This window comes from Marmota monax, unplaced genomic scaffold (genome assembly GCF_021218885.2).
Source record: "Marmota monax isolate L192 unplaced genomic scaffold, Marmota_monax_Labrador192_F-V1.1 WCK01_AAM20220418_F8-fsc00064, whole genome shotgun sequence".
Classification (NCBI taxonomy): Eukaryota; Metazoa; Chordata; class Mammalia; order Rodentia; family Sciuridae; genus Marmota; species Marmota monax.
In genome coordinates, this window is record NW_026694542.1 from 3173505 (window position 1) to 3191960 (window position 18456).

At 38.8% G+C, this 18456-nt stretch overlaps 1 long non-coding RNA gene across 1 annotated transcript in view; it reads left to right on the forward strand.

Moving 5' to 3' along the window:
• LOC131423256 (uncharacterized) overlaps positions 1-15066 on the forward strand; it is a 63107-nt gene extending 48041 nt beyond the window's left edge. The window contains exons 2-3 of the long non-coding RNA XR_009224564.1: positions 12526-12579; positions 14529-15066. This is a non-coding gene — a long non-coding RNA (uncharacterized LOC131423256). The remainder of the gene's footprint in view (positions 1-12525; positions 12580-14528) is intronic.
• Positions 15067-18456: the final 3390 nt, after the last annotated feature.

The window sequence follows — 18456 nt, forward strand, 5'->3', positions numbered from 1 at the left end:
ATGAGGACTTCTCTTCATCAGTCCTCACCACATGGTGTACTGATCATCTTGCAAGCAGATGCTTTTGGTGGTTGGTGATGGCTCTCTCTCTCTCTCTGTCCAGCTTATTCTACTTGTACAATCCTTCCTTTTCCTCTGTCTCACAAGGTCCCAAGAGATTTATAAGCCACAGAGAAAGTCAGGGTGGCGTCCTGGAGGAAGAGGATGGAGTGCTGGTGCCTGCCATGCAGTAATGGTGAGAAAAGTCATCTACCCACATCTGTACTAGTGTGGAGCTCAATGCCAACAGCTAGATTCTCCTTGAAGCAGAAAAGTGCTAAGCTATCCCAACTCTGACCTAAATTGATAGGTTTAATTCTCTGAATTAGATTAGTAAGAATTTAATTATTTGTTGGAAGTAAACCTCAAATAGTTCTGTCCTATTGAAATCAAGCTTTGGCCTGATTAGCTACTTTTCTTTGAATTAAGCCTCTCTTCCTAGGTCAAAATAATTTGGTCTTTGGGTTGATCCTGACTTGTGTGTTCATTATGGTTGGTCTCTCCATAGTTTGGCCTGATCTCAGGTGGTCCCTTATGGAAACTAATTTATTATGACATAATCTCAAAGCTCTAACTATGTCTTTTCAAGACTTTTTAAAATTCTTCCTCAGAGTGAATTTAATTCTGTTTCTATGTGCGGTAAAAAAATATATATATTCCAGCCCTAGCCACAAATAAGAAGAAAGCCAATGTAAGGAATAAAAAGTAGTTTTCCTAAGCATTCATATTTGGGAAGCAGAAGCAGCATGAATGGAATCCAGAGGAGAGTGATGTGGAAGAGAGTTTCTCAAGTGCATGGTTTAAAGTATAATGTAAGCACCCCCAAAACAAGGAAACAACCCTTGAAAACCCAATTTAAAAATGGTCAAAAGAATTGAATATCTATTTCTCCCAAGATATACAAATGGCTAATGAGCACATAAAAATATGCTCAGCATCAATAATCACTAGGGAAATTCAAATCAAAACTACAATATAAGACCCCCTTATGCCCATTAGGATACCTACTGTCAAAACAAAATGAAACAGAAAATATCCAGTGTTGACAAGGATATGGGAGAAATTAGAATCTTTGTGCCATGTTGGTAGGTGTATAAAATGGAAAATAGTGTTTTCTATGGAAAGGAGTATGATAATTCTGTAAAAAATTAAAACTAGAATTATCATATTGTCTAGCAAGTTCACTTCTGGTATAAACTCAAAAGAATTGAAAGCAAGGTCTCAAAGGGACATGTGTACACTTATGTCCTTAGAAGCATTATTCCCAATAGTCAAAAGGTGGAAGCAACCAAATGTTCAATAATATATGAACCGATAACCAAAAATGCAGCATATACATTGGTGGATTATTATTTTACCTTAAAAAGGCAGGAAGTTCTGGCATGTGCTACAACATGGATGAACTTAAAGTTCATTATATTAAATGAAGTAAGTTATAAAAAGATAAATATTGAATGATTCCACTTAAACGAGGAACCTAGAGTAGTCTCATTCAGAAACAGAAAGTAAAATGGTATTTGCTAGGGCTGGGATGGGAGTCATGGGGAGGTAATGTCTAATAAGGAATTTCAGTTTTGCAAGAGTTTTGGAGATGGATGGTTGGTGAAGCTTGCGTAGCAGTGTGAATGTGCCTGACACTAATGAACTGTGCACTTAAAAATAGTTGGTCTAGTAAATTTTATGTTATATGTATTTTACCACAATTTTAAAAATGAGCATGTAAGGAAGATGCTATAGAATTTCATATATTTTCCAATCCTACTCACTAAAATAGTAGATCAGAAAAATATCAGTGACTGTAATCCAAGTTAAGAGCAAAGGGTGAGGATTTTTTTAAAATACATTTTTAGTTGTCAATGGACTTTTATTTTATTTGTTTACTTTTAGGTGGTGCTGAGAATTAAAGCCAGTGCCTCACACATGCTAGGCAAGCACTCTACTACTGAGCTACAACCCCAGCCCCAATAGTGAGGATTTTTATAAAGGGTTTTGTAACAAACATTTCACAGGGCCTTGTCAGTAGAGAAGTGGCTATGCTATATGTGTCAAAAAAAATTATTTCTGAAGTCTTAGTGTCTTATTTTAAGAAAAAAATATTTAACAATTAGATGTTCAACATGGATGTGTAGAGGGCCTCTACTCCACTTGGTCCCTCAGGTACCTAGGCTGATGAAGGCTGCACCATTTCATGATGTTGCTCTCTCACTGTGGCTTTCTAAAGTTATTGGAACAGGGGAAGAGAATGTGAGAAGACGGCATGGGATATCTTTAAGTGTCCCACTTAGAGTGAAATGCCTTTATTCCCCATCTACGTTTCACTGTCAAGAACTACAGGTATAATATCAAATATAGACTGAGCAAACAGCATATTCTTCCTAGGTATCCAGGAAAATGAAAAGAAATTTGGTGAATGCATAGCATCACAAAGAGCTTTCCTAAATACCAGAAAGCAATAGAGAAATCTAACATGAATCACATACATTGATAAAAGTGAAATCAATGGCAGAGCTGTAATTAACCTCTTACTTTTATCATTCTGGATAATTAGTTCCAATACCTGTTGAGCTACCTCTTTTTTTTCCCAAAACATTAATTCTTCTAATAAGACAAGAGTAGAAGGACATAAAATAAATAAAGGGGAAGGTATAAATTTGTTAGTTTTGAGCTTTCTGGACATCATGGTAGAAAGCTTTAATGCTGCTATTTTCTAATAGACCAGTTCTGCTCATCAGGGACCGTCACACTTCCCTTGGTCTGATTTTGCTCCTGATAGTTTTCTATAGTAGTCATTACACAATATACTAGACAGTTTTTCAATAGCAATTTTATAAAAGATGACAACTTTTTAGTCTTAATACAAAGACAATATTAAATTGGCCTTTAAAGGCATTTGCAGGGAACTAGTATAATAGTCTCTGCACATAACTTTTCTGGGTATTTGACTTGCTTCAGGGACAGGCAGGGCTTAGAGAATGGAAGGAAATGGATGTTCAGCAAGTCTCTTATCCTTTATCTCTGAATATCAGTTATTTCATTGAGAATTTGAACATTAGATGGATAGACCACTGTATGAAGATCTGTGCCTCCTTTCTTTAGTACAACAGCTCTGTATTATTGATTGAAGGAGATCCATATACTTTAAACTGAGTACTTGAAAGGGTTAACGTTTTGATAGTAGAATTAAGGAAACTGACTTGCTTTTTTACCTTGAGTATAAATATTAATGTAGAGTATTTAGAACAGAGTCTTTTAAATTTTTAACAATATTGGTTAGGCTCTGAATTAACTGTGCCAAAAGCCCTTTCTTGTGTGATCTATTTTTCACAGAAGTGATTTGACAAAGGCTAGGAAGAATCTTCTGGAGTCTGGGACCTATTTTGCAGTGGTTGACCCTGACGCTATTTCCCTGCCTGTGATCAAAGGCTTCTGCAGCCTGCCTCCAATGCTTTAAGCCAGCTGCTTCTGTCCTTCCCACTCACCCAAGCATGAGACATACCCCAACTGCTGGAATGTTCTTTGCAGTTAGCACTTTGGATGTTACTTGCTTCTTCCTCACATAGTCTTTGTCTGATTAAATGCCCTGATGACTTCAAAATTTCACTGATCATGTCTCCTTCCATTTCTAGCATTTTGGATTTTGCTTTTTTTTTTTTAATGTGCTTTGGTCTCTTACTTGCGGCTATCATCAGTAGATTTTGGTTTGTAAACATGCTTCTGCTTCTTTTTATGCTGCCTTGGATAAGTTGTTCCCTTCTAGTTTAAGATTTTAGCAATCCCCAGCACTGAGCTTCTGCTTATCAGAGGACCAACCCCACTTTTCAAAGTTGGCATTTCAACAAAGCTGAAGATTGATTAATTCTTACTTCTAAAAGGCACAATTCCTGCTTATATTTTCCAAGTAAATTCAGGGGTACAGGTACTCAAATTTATACTTATTGAACCTGTAACTTGTTAATACTTCAAGAAAACAATTAGTAAAGGACTCTTTTGATAAACAAGCATGGTTTGCAGTACTGTAAATCCATTCCCAAGAGACATATACCTCAATTGTTAGTTAGATTGAAATGTCTTGCAAGGATTTAAAAAACACTTTCTTCAGGAGTACTCTTCCATTTAAAATGGTTCATCACATAATAATGAGAAGATTCAACATTTTGCAAATAGGTACAGATTGGGGTGAAGGTCGATAGATTATAAAATCAAGGCATTTAGAATTCAACACATAAATAACCTTGGTTGAATGAGAAAATCACTGCAAGCTCTGTGCATTTGTGTTTCTTAGCAGATTCTGCAATATCTTGGTATTTTGATCTGTGTAAAAGACTATTAATGTATACACCTTAACTTGGATCATCAAATTGACTAGATAACTTCTCTGTTGTTTTGATGTCTATCTCGGCAATTTTCACACTCTGGACTGCCTGAAATAGGGATGGCTAGTTGAGAGGAAGGAACCCTTTGCTTTGATAGTCATGTTTTTCATTTTCCACTGAGTGTTATGAGCAAACTCGGAGGTTATGACTAACGGTGCTTGGTAAAGGGACTGAGAATAAGAAGAGTCAGAATGCTGCCCTTCAGGACAGGATGGTACCTTACAGAATGCTTATGTATGGCTGGTTCCAAATGCTTCCTATCCTCTTCCAGCGTAACTTCCAGACTTGAGCTTTTCTGAGCCTGCTCTGCTATAATTCTTAAACGAAGGTGAGAAACGTGGCCTGAATTCTCTGTAGTCTCAGGGAACCAAAGCAAAGCTGACATTAACACAGTCTCCCAAAGTTCACAAAGATTAATATGCTGCTGAATTATTTAAAAAGATCGACAATTCTTTATCTTATCCATATGCATTGCTTGAGTATCCAGCTAGCTTTGTGCAGTTATGATGGGAAGAGACTTTCATGATAAAGTTAATCAGAATATCCCTCTTAGTTAAAAATCATCTCTGGAGCTAGATAAAAATGTATTCTCTGTGGGATGAGAACTGACCTCAAAAATATATTTCCACTCCTTTGTGCCGATGTGGGTCTTCAATAATTTCTCATAAGTTTGTTTGAACTGCACCTACTGCAGGAGTTTCACTGCTTGTCAATGACATGAGGCAACATGGAAGAAAAATTGGAGCAAGAAGGAAGACAGGTGGACAGAAGTCCTCAGGATAAACAACCAGCAGGACTGGATCTGGCATCACAGGTTCTGAAATGGAACAGGTCTTCTTTCTTTTGCTCACACCTTGAGTTAAGCTGCAGTCATGCTATCTTGCCTCTCTAAAATAAACTCTGCACACCTGGGGTTGTCTGTTGCAAATTACACTGTTGGTTCTCAGCCTCTCAGAGATAATCTGAATGGGCCAAGTATCCAGAATTTATCGTTTCCATATCTTGGTCCTAGTGCTCCTCTTTGTCACCACCATCGTCCTCTGAAAACTAGGTGTGCAGCAAATAGTTAAAATGAGGGGAGAGAAAATCCACAGGCTTCCCTTCTGGGGACTAGTTAGGTTAGGTTTCACTCCTGGATCCACAGAGAGAAAGAGAGAGAGCTCTGAAGAATAGATGAGTGGATTTAGACCTTGGCAGAGGCAAAGGCTTGGGAATCCTGGATGTGGAGAGAAGCTGTGAGGAATCTTCAGTGAGTCTGTTGATGATTTGAGCTTTTAGCTGGCTGTGCGCAGCTCCTTAGCTGCACGGCCTATTGGGAGTGGAGTTGCACTGTGTGGAAAAACTGTTGGTCTATGGAGGGAAGCAAGAAGTTTCCCAAGGTCTCCTACCCCCAGCTACCGTGGGCTGCTGAGGACTTTTCAGCTGAGTGGCTCTGGAAGGACTAGGAAGGAGCACTCCAGAAAGATTAGAGGGCATAACCAGAGCCGTGAGATGAGCACGAGAGTACTTTGTTTTGGAGGGAGGAGCATATGATAAAGCAAGCAGGATTCGAATCATAATGATCTTGGTTGCCTTATTAAATGATGAATTTGAACTTTATCCTGTGGATGTATTTTCAAGAGAAGCAACCAGTTTAGATTTGGGATACATTTGATAGTAGCCCTGAGAGCCCAGGTTTTCTTGGGGGTTAGGGGGCTTTTGAAGATGGTGGGAGAGATTTGTCCAAGGCTTGGCTGGTGATGTCTAAGGAAGGCACTGTTGATCCAAGGTCCTCTGCCAAGATCAGGAGATTTAACAAATATCTTTTAAATTTTGAGATAGAGATTCACGGGAAACTGTAAAAATTATACACAGGGGTTCTTGTACCCTTCACCCAGTTTTCTTCAGAGGTGACATCTTATATAATCATGGGGAGATATTAAAATCAGGAAACTGGCATTAGTATAATCCACAGAGTTTATTCAAATTTACCAGCCACATGTGCTCATATGGTGTGCGTGTGTGTGTTTGTGTGTGTTTCTATGTGATTTTATCACATTTTTTAATATCACCATAACCAAGATACAAAACTCCATCACCCCCAAAATTCCTCATGATACCCCTTTATTGTCACATCCATCAATCCCCCTCACCCCATCACTCCCCACACCCATCTCCAACACTTGGAATCAATAACTCTTTGCAATTCCAGTGTTTGGTTATTTGAGAGTGTAATATAAATGGAGTCATAACAGTATGTCACCTGATTTCAGCACTATGTCTTTGGAATTCATCCAATTTCTCTTGCGTATCAGTAAATGGGAGATCTAAAATGTCTGCAAGTTTATACTATTCTTAGTCTGTATTTTTACTTGGTAACAGTTTAGGTATTTACTGCCTTGAAATAGAGACTCGGGAAAGTAAAATGCTAAAGAAATTTTGCATTAGATTAAGAAGGATCATTGTTACACAGAATATTCTGAATCTAGAGTACCTGAGTAACTTTTTCCCAACTATTAATTCATAGGTACACCTGCAATTGTTTTTCACTCTGTGACTTGAATTTCTTTTGGTTGTGTCCTTCTGGTGAAATGAGAACTGAATACCTCTGTTTTTTTTTTCTTATGCTGTATGTTGGAATCATGATCATGAAAAGCCGAAAATGTGGGTTCATGTTCAGGCTCTGCTTTACACATATCTCAGCTGCTGGGAAGAGTCTCAGATTCTTTATTTTTTATGTGGGGGGGTTTGAAACCTGTCTTCTCTACCCACAGAGCCATTAGCAGTATTAAATGAGATTACGTATATTAAAGCAATTCTTAAATTGTCAGAGAACCATTTGACTAGAAAGGATAGTTTTTAATATTGGCATGTCCTAATAAAGAGATTAAAAAATACCTTTTTTTATTCCAAAGCCACGGGTTTACAACATGAAGTGGAGCTCCGTGTAAGAAACAACAGGTCATCAGATCCCACTATTATTAAAAGCTCTGTCACTTTGAAAATTTACCTAATTTTTCTCAAGTTGTTTTATTTTTAAATTTAAAAATGCACATATTGCCTATTTTGAAGATGTTGTGGTGGCAGGAGATTATATGAATAATATGAACATAATGTACAATATGGAGATATATGAATAATGGAATATGATTAATATGGACCTTAGTAATGCAAGTGTTTAAAAAATGGTAGGTCTACCATTATTATAATTGCTATTTTTTTAAAAAAGACCTGTGAATTGATTACTTTTGGAAAATATATGGCCACTCAACTCTGCCAGGTTAGCTGAAGATTTCATTACTTGCCATTATGTATTACCCTTGTCATGTGAAGTACCACATTCCTGTCCTGCCAGGAGGGAGGCATAATAGTAGTCAGAAAGAACACAGACTTTGAAGCAGAGAGATCCGAACTCAAGTGTCAGTTTGATCAATCTAATTCTAGGGAGGTCAAATAATCTGAACATAAATTGCTTTATCTACAATATAAAAGGTAACAACAGATGGCCTGGGGTATGTTTGGTAAGGACATGAATTTGATATTTTGTATTGACATGAACCTTGTTATGGTTTGGATGTGAGGTGTCCCCAAAAAGCTCATGTGTGAGACGATGCAAGAAGGTTCAGAGCAAAAATGATTGGGTTGTAAGAGTCTTAGCCCAATTAGTGAATTAACCCTTGATGGGGATTAAATGAGTGGTGGGGCGTGGCCAAAGGAGGTGGAAATTGGGGGTGGCTGAGGGATATATATTTTATATCTCGATAGTGGAGACCTCTCTCTCTGCTTCCTGATCACCAGTAACCTACTTCTGCCACACTCTTCCGCCATGTTGTTCCTGTCTCACCTGGACCCCTGAGGAATGGAACCAGTTGTCTATCTATGGATTGAGACCTCTGAAACTGTGAGCCCATAAGTAAACTCCTTCTCCTCTACAGTTGTGCTGGTAAGGTCATTTAGTCACAGCAGTGCAAAAGCTGACTGAAATCTGTAAATCATAACCACTTCAAAATAATCAACAATCCTACGGTGGAAATACTAAGTTATTCCTTCTGAGACTCTTGCTTTTACTTGTTAGCTGAAGAGTGACTGAGATCAGGAACTGAGAACTGTGGCTCAAGAGTTGTATTTTTCTCCATAAATGCACTCTGATTGACCAACAAATCTCTCTATTTCTCAATCCATTGTTTGTTTTTAGTGCTTTGAACTTGAATGCCTTTAGAAAGTAAGGACCTACGAGTCCTACATCTTCTACCAAAATGTTCCTCACATTTATTTACACACCTGGACATTTAAAGCATTTGAACTGGTTATAGCTGAAATCAACTATCATTTCCCAAAGTATGGTCTATGGAATGGAAAGAGTCAAGGGTTGAATGTTTTCTCTCCTATGCAGAACGTAGAGGGAAAATAAGGGTTTTGAGAGGATCCCATGAAAATAGAGGGAAGATTAGTGGAAGAGAGGAAGTGGATAGTGGGGGAGGGAGGAGGGACAGGAAAAGGGAGGAACTGTAGCATGAAATTGACCAAATTATGCTGTGTACATATGTGAATATGCCAAAATGAATTTCACCTTTATGTGTATCTATAAAGTAAAAATGAACAAAACAAAACAAAACAAAACAAAACCAACTAGAAATAAGACCAGTAGAGGAGAGGAAGGGGAACAAGGAGAGGGAAGAGGGGAGACTACTGAAATTACCGGAGTTTGAAATAGAGCAAATTATATTCCACAAATGTATGATGTAAAAAATGAACCCCACTATTATGTATAACTACAATGCATAAATAAAACATCTAAAAACCAAATAGATTTCTTTACTATGGAACTTCACAATCACCATTGATGGTGGTGGTAGGGAATTCAGCATTTCCAAAATGTATTTTATAACAGAATTATTTCCTCTCAGTGCACCTCCCAGGATTAGTGAGTCATATGCTATACAGCAATTTTCTACGTATTTTTTTCCTCTATATATTTTGAATGTTGTAACTATCTTACCAAAGATGGCAGAATTGGAATCTGGGAAGCTGGATGTACACGGGGATGGGGTGAGCCTAGATTCACATGGATTATGGAGTTAAAGTAGGCCCAGAGACAGTGTTTAGGAACAAAGCTCAGAGACTAAATGAAACCCTAATCAGATGGGACTTGGTGGAAGCTTGTGTGAGGTAGATGTCCAAGAGGCAGATTCTGAGGGGGAAATGCAGGAAGGCAGGTTTGGATGGTATATAAGTGGGATAGATTTCAAAGAGGGGATCCTGAAACCTTATCACTTCATTTCAGGCATTTTTATAGAAATCCAGTAGTGGTTGGAAGAGCAGCTATTAGTGGGCTTACAATACAACTTCTTTTGCATGCAACTTCTCCCTAACACTGCTCACTCCATACCCTCCCAAAGATAAACCAGGGACGCAACTTTCCTCCATATACACCTTGTATAATGCCGGAAGTTCTCAGCATTAAAGGAAACACAGGAAGTGGATTCCCAAAACCTATCCTCTGGGTGTCAAACTTCTGGTATTGAATGTTGAAACTTATTAAAAGTTATATTCCTAAGAAGCAAAGATAAAAACATTGACTAGAAAACCAAAACAAAAAACAAACAGAAAACTCCCAGAAAACATGACTCTAATGGACATGGGAGTTGGTATCATAACTTAGGCTTAAAGTAGTTTAATTTCAGTGATAAAAGAATTGCAGGAAAACACTAGAATTTCAAAGTACTCTGTGTTTTGAAAGATATTGATATTATATATAACAAATTGTGATAGAAAATTTAGAAGTTTTCCTGGTCATTATGTAAATTTTGGTTGGCAAAGGAAGATCTAAAGTGTTCCTTTGAAGAAATGCAGGGCAGGTAGAATCTGATTTATCTTGCTCACCTGTGAAAGTCTTTTGATTCTCCCTTTGAGATGCCCCCATGACGTGAAGAAGAATTTGAACTTTAATTCTCTGATCCAAGGGAATGAGTTCTTTCTTCTCTTGGGAAGTATAGTGTGGAATGCTATCAGTGAAGTAGTTCCAGGCAAGAGCCATCCTGCTGAAAGAGAACTGATTGTGCCATTAGGAAAAAAGCAAGCCCAAAGAATGAGAGAGCCAATAAGGAATAGTCTTTACATTTATTACATTTATCCTTTGTGCTAGGCATTCTTCTAAATTGGAGACAAGAAAACTTTTTTTCTGTGAAGAGTCAGCAAATATTTCAGACATCATGGCCCATGTAATCTCTACCACAACTACCCTCTTCTGTCCTTCTAGCAGAAAAAAAGCCATAGACAATAAATAAGTGAATGTGCATGGCCATAGTCTAATAAAAACCTTGGTTTACAAAACAGTCATCTGGCGGGATTTATCTGCAGGCTCTCATTTGCTGAACCCTGTTCTAGAGGTCTTAGCTTTCTGCTGCCTTGGCAAAATATCTGAGAACATCGACTTAAAGGATGAATGATTTATTGGGGTTCACAGTTTCAGATGGTCACTTGGCTGTGTTATTTCTGGACCTGTGGTGAGATATAGCATCATGAGAAGGAACATGCGGTGGAGGAAAGCTGCTGGCCTCCTGGTAGCCAGGAAGCAGATAAAGCAGGAGAGGAAGGGATTAAGGAGCAGCTCAGCAGGGGTTCAAATTCAGTTCTCTGATTCCCGGTGTGCTGGTGTGTACGGAGCAATGGAAATGGACATCCAACAGAACATGGATGAATGAAAATGGCTCACGTTTTAGCATTTGATCCTAAGTGGGGAAATATGTGATTTGAAACAAAACCAGCTTTTATAAAATTTTAATAATCTCATGACCAGCAACAAAAATTTAGGAGGAGAATTAATATTCCTTGGGAAAAGAAATATTTGTATCTTTTTTAAAAAATTTGGTCCCTACAGTTTTTTATTTATGTATTTTTATCAGGGTGTACCTGCCATAATTTATAAGTATTAAGTGTACAGCTTAATAAATATTTAAATGGGTATGAACCCATATGACTACTAAGTAGATCAAAATATAGACTATATCCAGGGTCCTAGGACTACCCACTGTGCCCTTCTGGGTAGCTGTCCTCCCGCCAAAGCTAACTGCTCTTCAGATTTCTGCCACCATACACAAAATTTGTCTGTTTTTATGCATCATATAAGTAGAATTATATAATAATTACACTTTTTTTCCCAGTAAAGGGGATTGAACCCAGTAGTGCTTTACCACTGAGCTTCATCTTCTGTCCTTTTTATTTATTTATTTTTTTATTTTGAGACATGGTCTCACTAAGTTGCCCAGGCTGGCCTTGAACTTTTTGCCTCAGCCTCCCCAGTTGCTGGGATTATAGGCATGTGCTGCTTTGCCTGGCAACACCTACTCTTTAAAGCTTGATTTTTTTTTTTTCATTTTACTTTTTATTTTTGAGATTTATTCAATAATGGTAATATATATCACGGTGACTTATTCTTTTTTGTTACTGCATAGTATTTCATTTCATGACTATATAATTTACTTGTTCAATCAACTGTGGATAAATATATGGATCATTTACGGTTTGGGGCTATTTCAATAAAACTGATATCAAAATTCTTGTTCATGTCTTTTGTGCACATGGAACTTATTTCTGTTGAGTTTGTACCCTGGAGTAGGATTACAGGATTATACAGTGTATGTGTGTGTGTGTGTGTGTGTGTATTTAGTTTGACTATCAAACATTTTTCAAAGTTGCTCTGATTTATATGTCTACAGAAAATTAAGCCAGTTCTCTATCCTTGCCTGTGGGGAGCCACTCTGAATGACCCACACTTTCCATCCTGAAGCAAGAGGCTCTGACAGATCACTAGATCACTACATTTCATGGTGACTTGGGCGTTGTCCCAGCCCAGGAAGTAGAAGATGTGTCTTCAGGAGCTGCACTCACCTATTCTATTGTAACACTACCCCTTTGCCCTGTTTGGGATAGAATGTTCCATGGAAACACCCTTTGTGTGTCCCCTTCTCTTGCTCTGCCTTTGGTTGTGGCCTTCCCAGATGTCAGTCAACTGCTGGCAGCAGACATCACGAAGCTGGACTCAAATCCCTTAAATCTGACCCCTTGCCTCATTTGAATGGCTTCTCCTCAATAAAGGGGTTCATGCTCTCTCTCTCTCTTTCTCTTTCTGCAGACCCTTAAGGTCAGAGGAGCTGTCATAGGACCAATAAAATCATGGCATTTGCAGGTAAATGGATATTACTCAGCATTAAAGGAGGCATTTTCAGGTAAATGGATGGAGTTAGAGAAGATAATCCTAAGTGAAGTTAGCCAATCCCAAAAACCCAAAGGCCAAATATATTCTTGGATATAAGGAGGCTGATTCATAGTGGGATAGGGAGAGGGAGCATGGGAAGAATATATGAACTCTAGATAGGGCAGAGGGGTGGGAGGGGAAGGGGGGACAGAAGGGTGGGAGGAGAAGGGGGAAAGAAGGGTGGGAGAGGAAGCGAGGTAGGGGTGGGGTAATTAATGATGGTTGAAAGTGATGATCATTATTATCCAAAGTACAGGTATGAAGACACTAATTGGTGTGAATGTACTATGTATACAACCAGAGATATGAAAAATTGTGGTCTATATATGTAATAAGAATTGTAATACATTCCACTATTTAGAACCCATAGTGTCTTCAAATGATAGTGTGGCCCTTATATGTCTGATACAGTGTATAAAGGAGAACACTTATTAATTACCTTTCCAGTCAACCTACATAAACTTTCATTTTATAAACTTTTATGTAACACTTAGACAAGGCTCAGAAAGCTATCATTTCAAGATGTATACATGTATCTAGTATACTTACATATTTAGGGTGTCAACTATATTGTTATAAAATAATAGTTGTTCAACCAGTTACAAAGTAATAGTTTTAAAAACTTTGAAGCAGGTACCAACATTAATTCCTTTAAGACTTAGTTTCTATAAGTAATGAAACCTAAGAGATATAAGAAAACAAATAAAAAAATTTAAAAAAAGAAAATTCTAGTCAAAGAAAATCATATTGATAGACAAAAGCAAATAAATGTTTCAGACTTTGCTTCATATCATTACATTAAAGTTCATAACTTTTGGGGGGTAATTATAGCCATTTTAATCACAGACACAAACTTTTTGAGATTTACCTTCCACAAACCTTCTGTGACTTATGTAGACATTCACAACTTGTTTACATCCTTAGTTTTGTCCTCTCTTTCACTGTGGACTTTAGCACGAGAATATTACATCACCAAACAAAATACTTTCTTATCTAGAAACATTTCTTTTATCTTCTATTTTTCTGCACTAAAAGATATTTCCATTCCTATAACTTTCTTTTATCTTTTCTAATTTTGGACGATTTCTTAAATCCACATTCTGAAACAATCCTTATAAATGGCTTTTGTGCATGTAATTTGCACAACAAATTTCATCTCAGGGGAGAGGAGTCAGACTATATAGCATATACAAAAACTGTGCCTTATTCTTTTTTCTTCCAAGTTGCATTCAAGGGTTTGGAGCACATGATATTTTTGAGTCTGACCTGTCTTCCTTATCATTATCATGATATAATCAATCTTAAGTGGCTTTCCCACTATCAGTTGTACCCAGAGGATCCTTTTGGGCCTTTTCTTATACTAGGCATATTGATATAGAAGAGAAGAGGGCCTTTCCATCCTTTTCTTTAGGCTTCCTTGAAGATCCCATTGCAGAGCCTGCCTACAAAACACAGGTCGGCCTTAGTTTCTGTGTTTTTCTTTTCTGGGTGCAGTTGTTTATTCTGCAAGTCTCCCCAGGCATTTAGTTTGATGGGATTCTATTAAGAACTGCTTTGCACCTGTGATGACTATCCCCTGCCAAATGGGGTCTCCTGTCAGCTCTTAAAAGGGGAGATTATTCCTGTCCCCAGGTCACAAGCTGACAGTGCTGTAACCTACTTCCATGTCCTTTGTGGCCAGCAGCCTCCACCCACAATGGGTAAATGGGGCTGGAAGGCAGGGCAGAGGCCAGGTTCTCGAATCCTGCTTAACTTTGACTCCTACACCAGTGGTACCACAGGTTTCCCGACAAAGAGGGACCAGGTGTCTTGTCGTGCACACAGCAGACTTACCAGATGGTGTTGTGACTTTACTGAGTTGAGTTTCCTTTTTCTCACAGTGGCTGGAGCAAACTGTGCCATTCAGGGAGAGAAGGTGGATGTTTCCCAAAGGAAAAGGTGCTTTGGCAGCTGCTGAGAGAGTCCTCAGTCCCTTCCTTACTGAAAGGGATAGTGCCTCCAGTTCTATCGGAGGCAAACTCACCCATCTCCTAACTCTCCAGTAGTTGGCTCTCAAGTTCACCAGGACCATAGATCCTCAGCATGGAAGTGGGATTCTTTGGAGAACCAGGCCTGCCCAAGAAAGCTGGAGCAGGGCTGCTCTCAGGTCCTACCTGGGGTACCAAATTTGTTTCCAAAAACTTGTTCCTTGTCTCTGGTGCCAATCCAATAATGAGGATGTGGTTTTAAGAAAAAGGAAAAAGAAGTTTTATTGTTTTGCTAGCAAATGAGAAACACAGTGGACTCCTGTCCCAGAGGCTATGATTCTTATGCTGATTTTCTTCTTTATATAAGGAACATTGATGTTTGAATTGCTCCTATGTTTGTGTGCATATGTGTACGTGTCATGATACATACTGGCACTCAATAAATGTGAATTCTGTGGTCTAATCTACATATATTCTAACATTTGTATTTATTTTCTCTTCTGAATGATTACAGGAACTGCTTTATTGGGCAGTTCTCTTTTCTGTCTTCCTTATTCTCATCTAAAATTTCATCCTTGTTGGCATCTTAACAATTAAAGTAGAAGATAAGTAAGGTGAGGAGTTCGGGGGTCAGAGTTTACTGTAGCATCAAGTGAACTTCCCCAAATTTTACTTTATAACAACTTTTAGTTTTTTAAACATTTATAATTTTGAAATACATACACATATGGAAAAATGCATCATAATGAAGCCAAGTCCTTGTCCCAGAGCTCTGGAGTGGTGGCCCAGAGCCTGCCATGCCAGCAGGCTCAGTAAGCCAGGGCCAAGACTGACCTGTCATAGGGAGATAGCCCCTCCTGGACCCAGTGCTGTGTACCTGATATGCACTGTAGCCTGGAATCCCCAGCATCCAAAATCTTTTTTTTTTATTGGTTGTTCAAAACATTACAAAGCTCATGACATATCATCTTTCATACATTTGATTCAAGTGAGTTATGAACTCCCATTTTTACCCCAAATACAAATTGCAGAATCACATCAGTTACACATTCACAATTTTTACATAATGCCATATTAATGACTGTTGTATTCTGCTGCCTTTCCTATCCCCTACTATCCCCCGCCTCCCCTCTAATCTTCCCTATCTACCTCATCTCCAGCATCCAAAATCTAAGGAACTCAATCTCTTGCTTCCTAGGGAGCATCTGGGAGAAAATGGAAGTTCAGAAACTTAAGGGCCAACCAGTAGCATCAGTGCTTTTCCAAACCTAATTAGCATAAATTTGGGCCAGTAGCATTGACCCAAGTGCTATGTAAACCCCTAGACTAGCCCCCCCCCCCCCCCCCGTTAGCCCCCTTTGCCCCTGTGAGAGTTCGCACTCGAATAAATCATTCTTTTCACTGTTGCCTTCCATTGTCTGGTGAATTTCATTTTTTGGATTTGTGAGACAAGAACTCAGAAGTTGGTGGTGAGCTCCTGGGGTCTGCTGCAACCTGGAGGGCGTGGCCAAATGAAGAGGTGCAGCTCACCCCTCAAAGGTAGCAGAGAAGAATGAGGCTTTGCTGGCTGCAACCTCGGAGCCAGCACAGGTAGGCATCCCCTGCTGTGATTAGCTACTACAGGCCCCACCTGCGGACATAAGTGGAGGATAGAGCTTCCTCTCAAATAATTACTGGTGAATACTTGTATGGTCACAGCCCAAATAATAAGTCCAACACTCAGAGGCCCTCTGTGAGGCTGTGCTCCATTGGACTACCTCCTGCCCCATTAGGATATCTTCTATCATTGACTTTATGGTAACTATTTCCTTGTTTTTAAAATCATTTAATCGTATGCAAGCATTGCTGAACAATATAGTCTATTTTTTCATGTTTCTGAACTTTATATAATACAAATCATGCCGCAGTCTGGCTGGGCACACAATCACGAGCCACCACACAGCTTGTAGATTCAAACAGCAACTCTTTATTCCCGAACTCACACCAGCCGTCTACAATCACGTTCTGGGGAAATCCACGTTCTCTTCCCAAATCCACGTTCTCTGCCCAAATTCACCTCCACTGGGCTTCTATCTCCAAAATATACTGTCTAAATCCCGTGAGAACTCAAGGGGAACTCAGGCAGCAGGATACGCCCTATTCCCAGCAGGAATAATCTTAAACCTTAAACCTGGAACCTAAACTGGGAACGCCCTAATCCACCTTGGTCCTTGAACAAGGTCACCTACATTCAATGTCACTGCAACATGGGGTACGCTGGCAAGGAAATTGTCATACCTACTTGGCTAATGGCTCCCAGCAAAATCATACTTTAAGAGTTCTTGTATTTTTTTTTGTTCAGCAATATGTTTGAAAGATGAATTCATGCTAATTAATTTACTTGTATTTTTTTATCATATAAATGGAGTTCTATGAACTACAATGATTTCTTTAGCTATCCTACCATGGATGGTCATCTCCAGTCTGGGGCTCAGGCGAACAATGGTGTTACTACTTCTCCAGCAGGATCTTGGTTGCAGAAGTACATCCTAAGTGTGGAATTACTAGTCATAAGGTGCTTATTTCTTCAATGTTACTGGATAGTGCCAAACTAATTTCTCAAAAACAACAACAACAAAAAAACCCCCTCGAGGTTGTCAATCACAGTTGGCAGAGTTTGGTGTTGAAGTTTGTCCTGAAGGCAAAAATCTGGAACAGAGCAGGAGTTTACTCTTTCACCTGCCCAACAACAGCAAAGGTTATATATATATATATATTTATATATATATATATATATATATATATATATATTTTTTTTTTTTTTTTTTTTTTTTTTCTTTTTTTTGCAGAATCAGGGAGGGGGGTCAGCTTAACAAATATCCTCATTAATTTTCCCAGAGGAAAGTTTCTTTTGGCTCACCATTTTGGAGATTCCAGTCCGTGACTGGGCAGATCTAGGGCTTGTAGACTTCTTGGGGATAGAGGGCAGCACACCATGACAGTCCCTTCAAAATCCCACCCTCAAAGATTGGGAATCTTTCAACTTGGCTTTATTTCTGAAAGTTTCTACCAACTCCCATGGCACCTGGCTGCATACTATGCCTTTAACACCTAGGCCTCCCTCTGGGCAACATTCCTGATTCAAACTATAGCAAGGAGGAAGCATGGGGTTCTGCTTTGAGAGAAAAGTGGGGGTCAAACCCTGGCTCTGCTACTAAATTGCTGGGTGGGCTCTCAGCCCCCTTCAGTTTTAACCCATAGAAGGCATGTTAAACATGGATGCACAGACTTGTGGAGTATCGAGGCATTGAATGCAAAGTGCTTTAAAATATAGTCACTTGCACATGGCAGGTTCTTGAGTGTTGCTTCCTCTTTTCTATAACAAGGAAGGTAGCGAACCATCCTGAAGTGCACCTCTAATCTCCTGCACTATGTGGATGAGAACTGAAGATGTAACTATGCTTATGGTCATTTCTAATATGCCGAAATCTTGGGTTCCCATGGTCATTGCTTTAGGGAAAGGTAATGTGCAATCTTATAAAGTGAATATTGAGAGTTTCCATAATTTTCCAGGGTAGCCAGTTTCTTTTTTATCATATAAATGGAGTTGTATGACCTACAATGATTTCTTTAGCTATCCTACCTTTAAGAACTCCTTTAAGGGAGAAAAAGATGAGACATTGCAAAACAAAGCATAATTTTTTCCCTTCTCCTTTTGTGTTAGCATCTGTGCATTTCTGCTTCCACATTCTAGGGAGATTCCAGTTTGACCAGAACATTGTGTGTGTGTGTGTGTGTGTGTGTGTGTGTGTGTTTACAACATACTTCCTTTGTGCTTATATTGGGCTATGTGTGTTTGGAA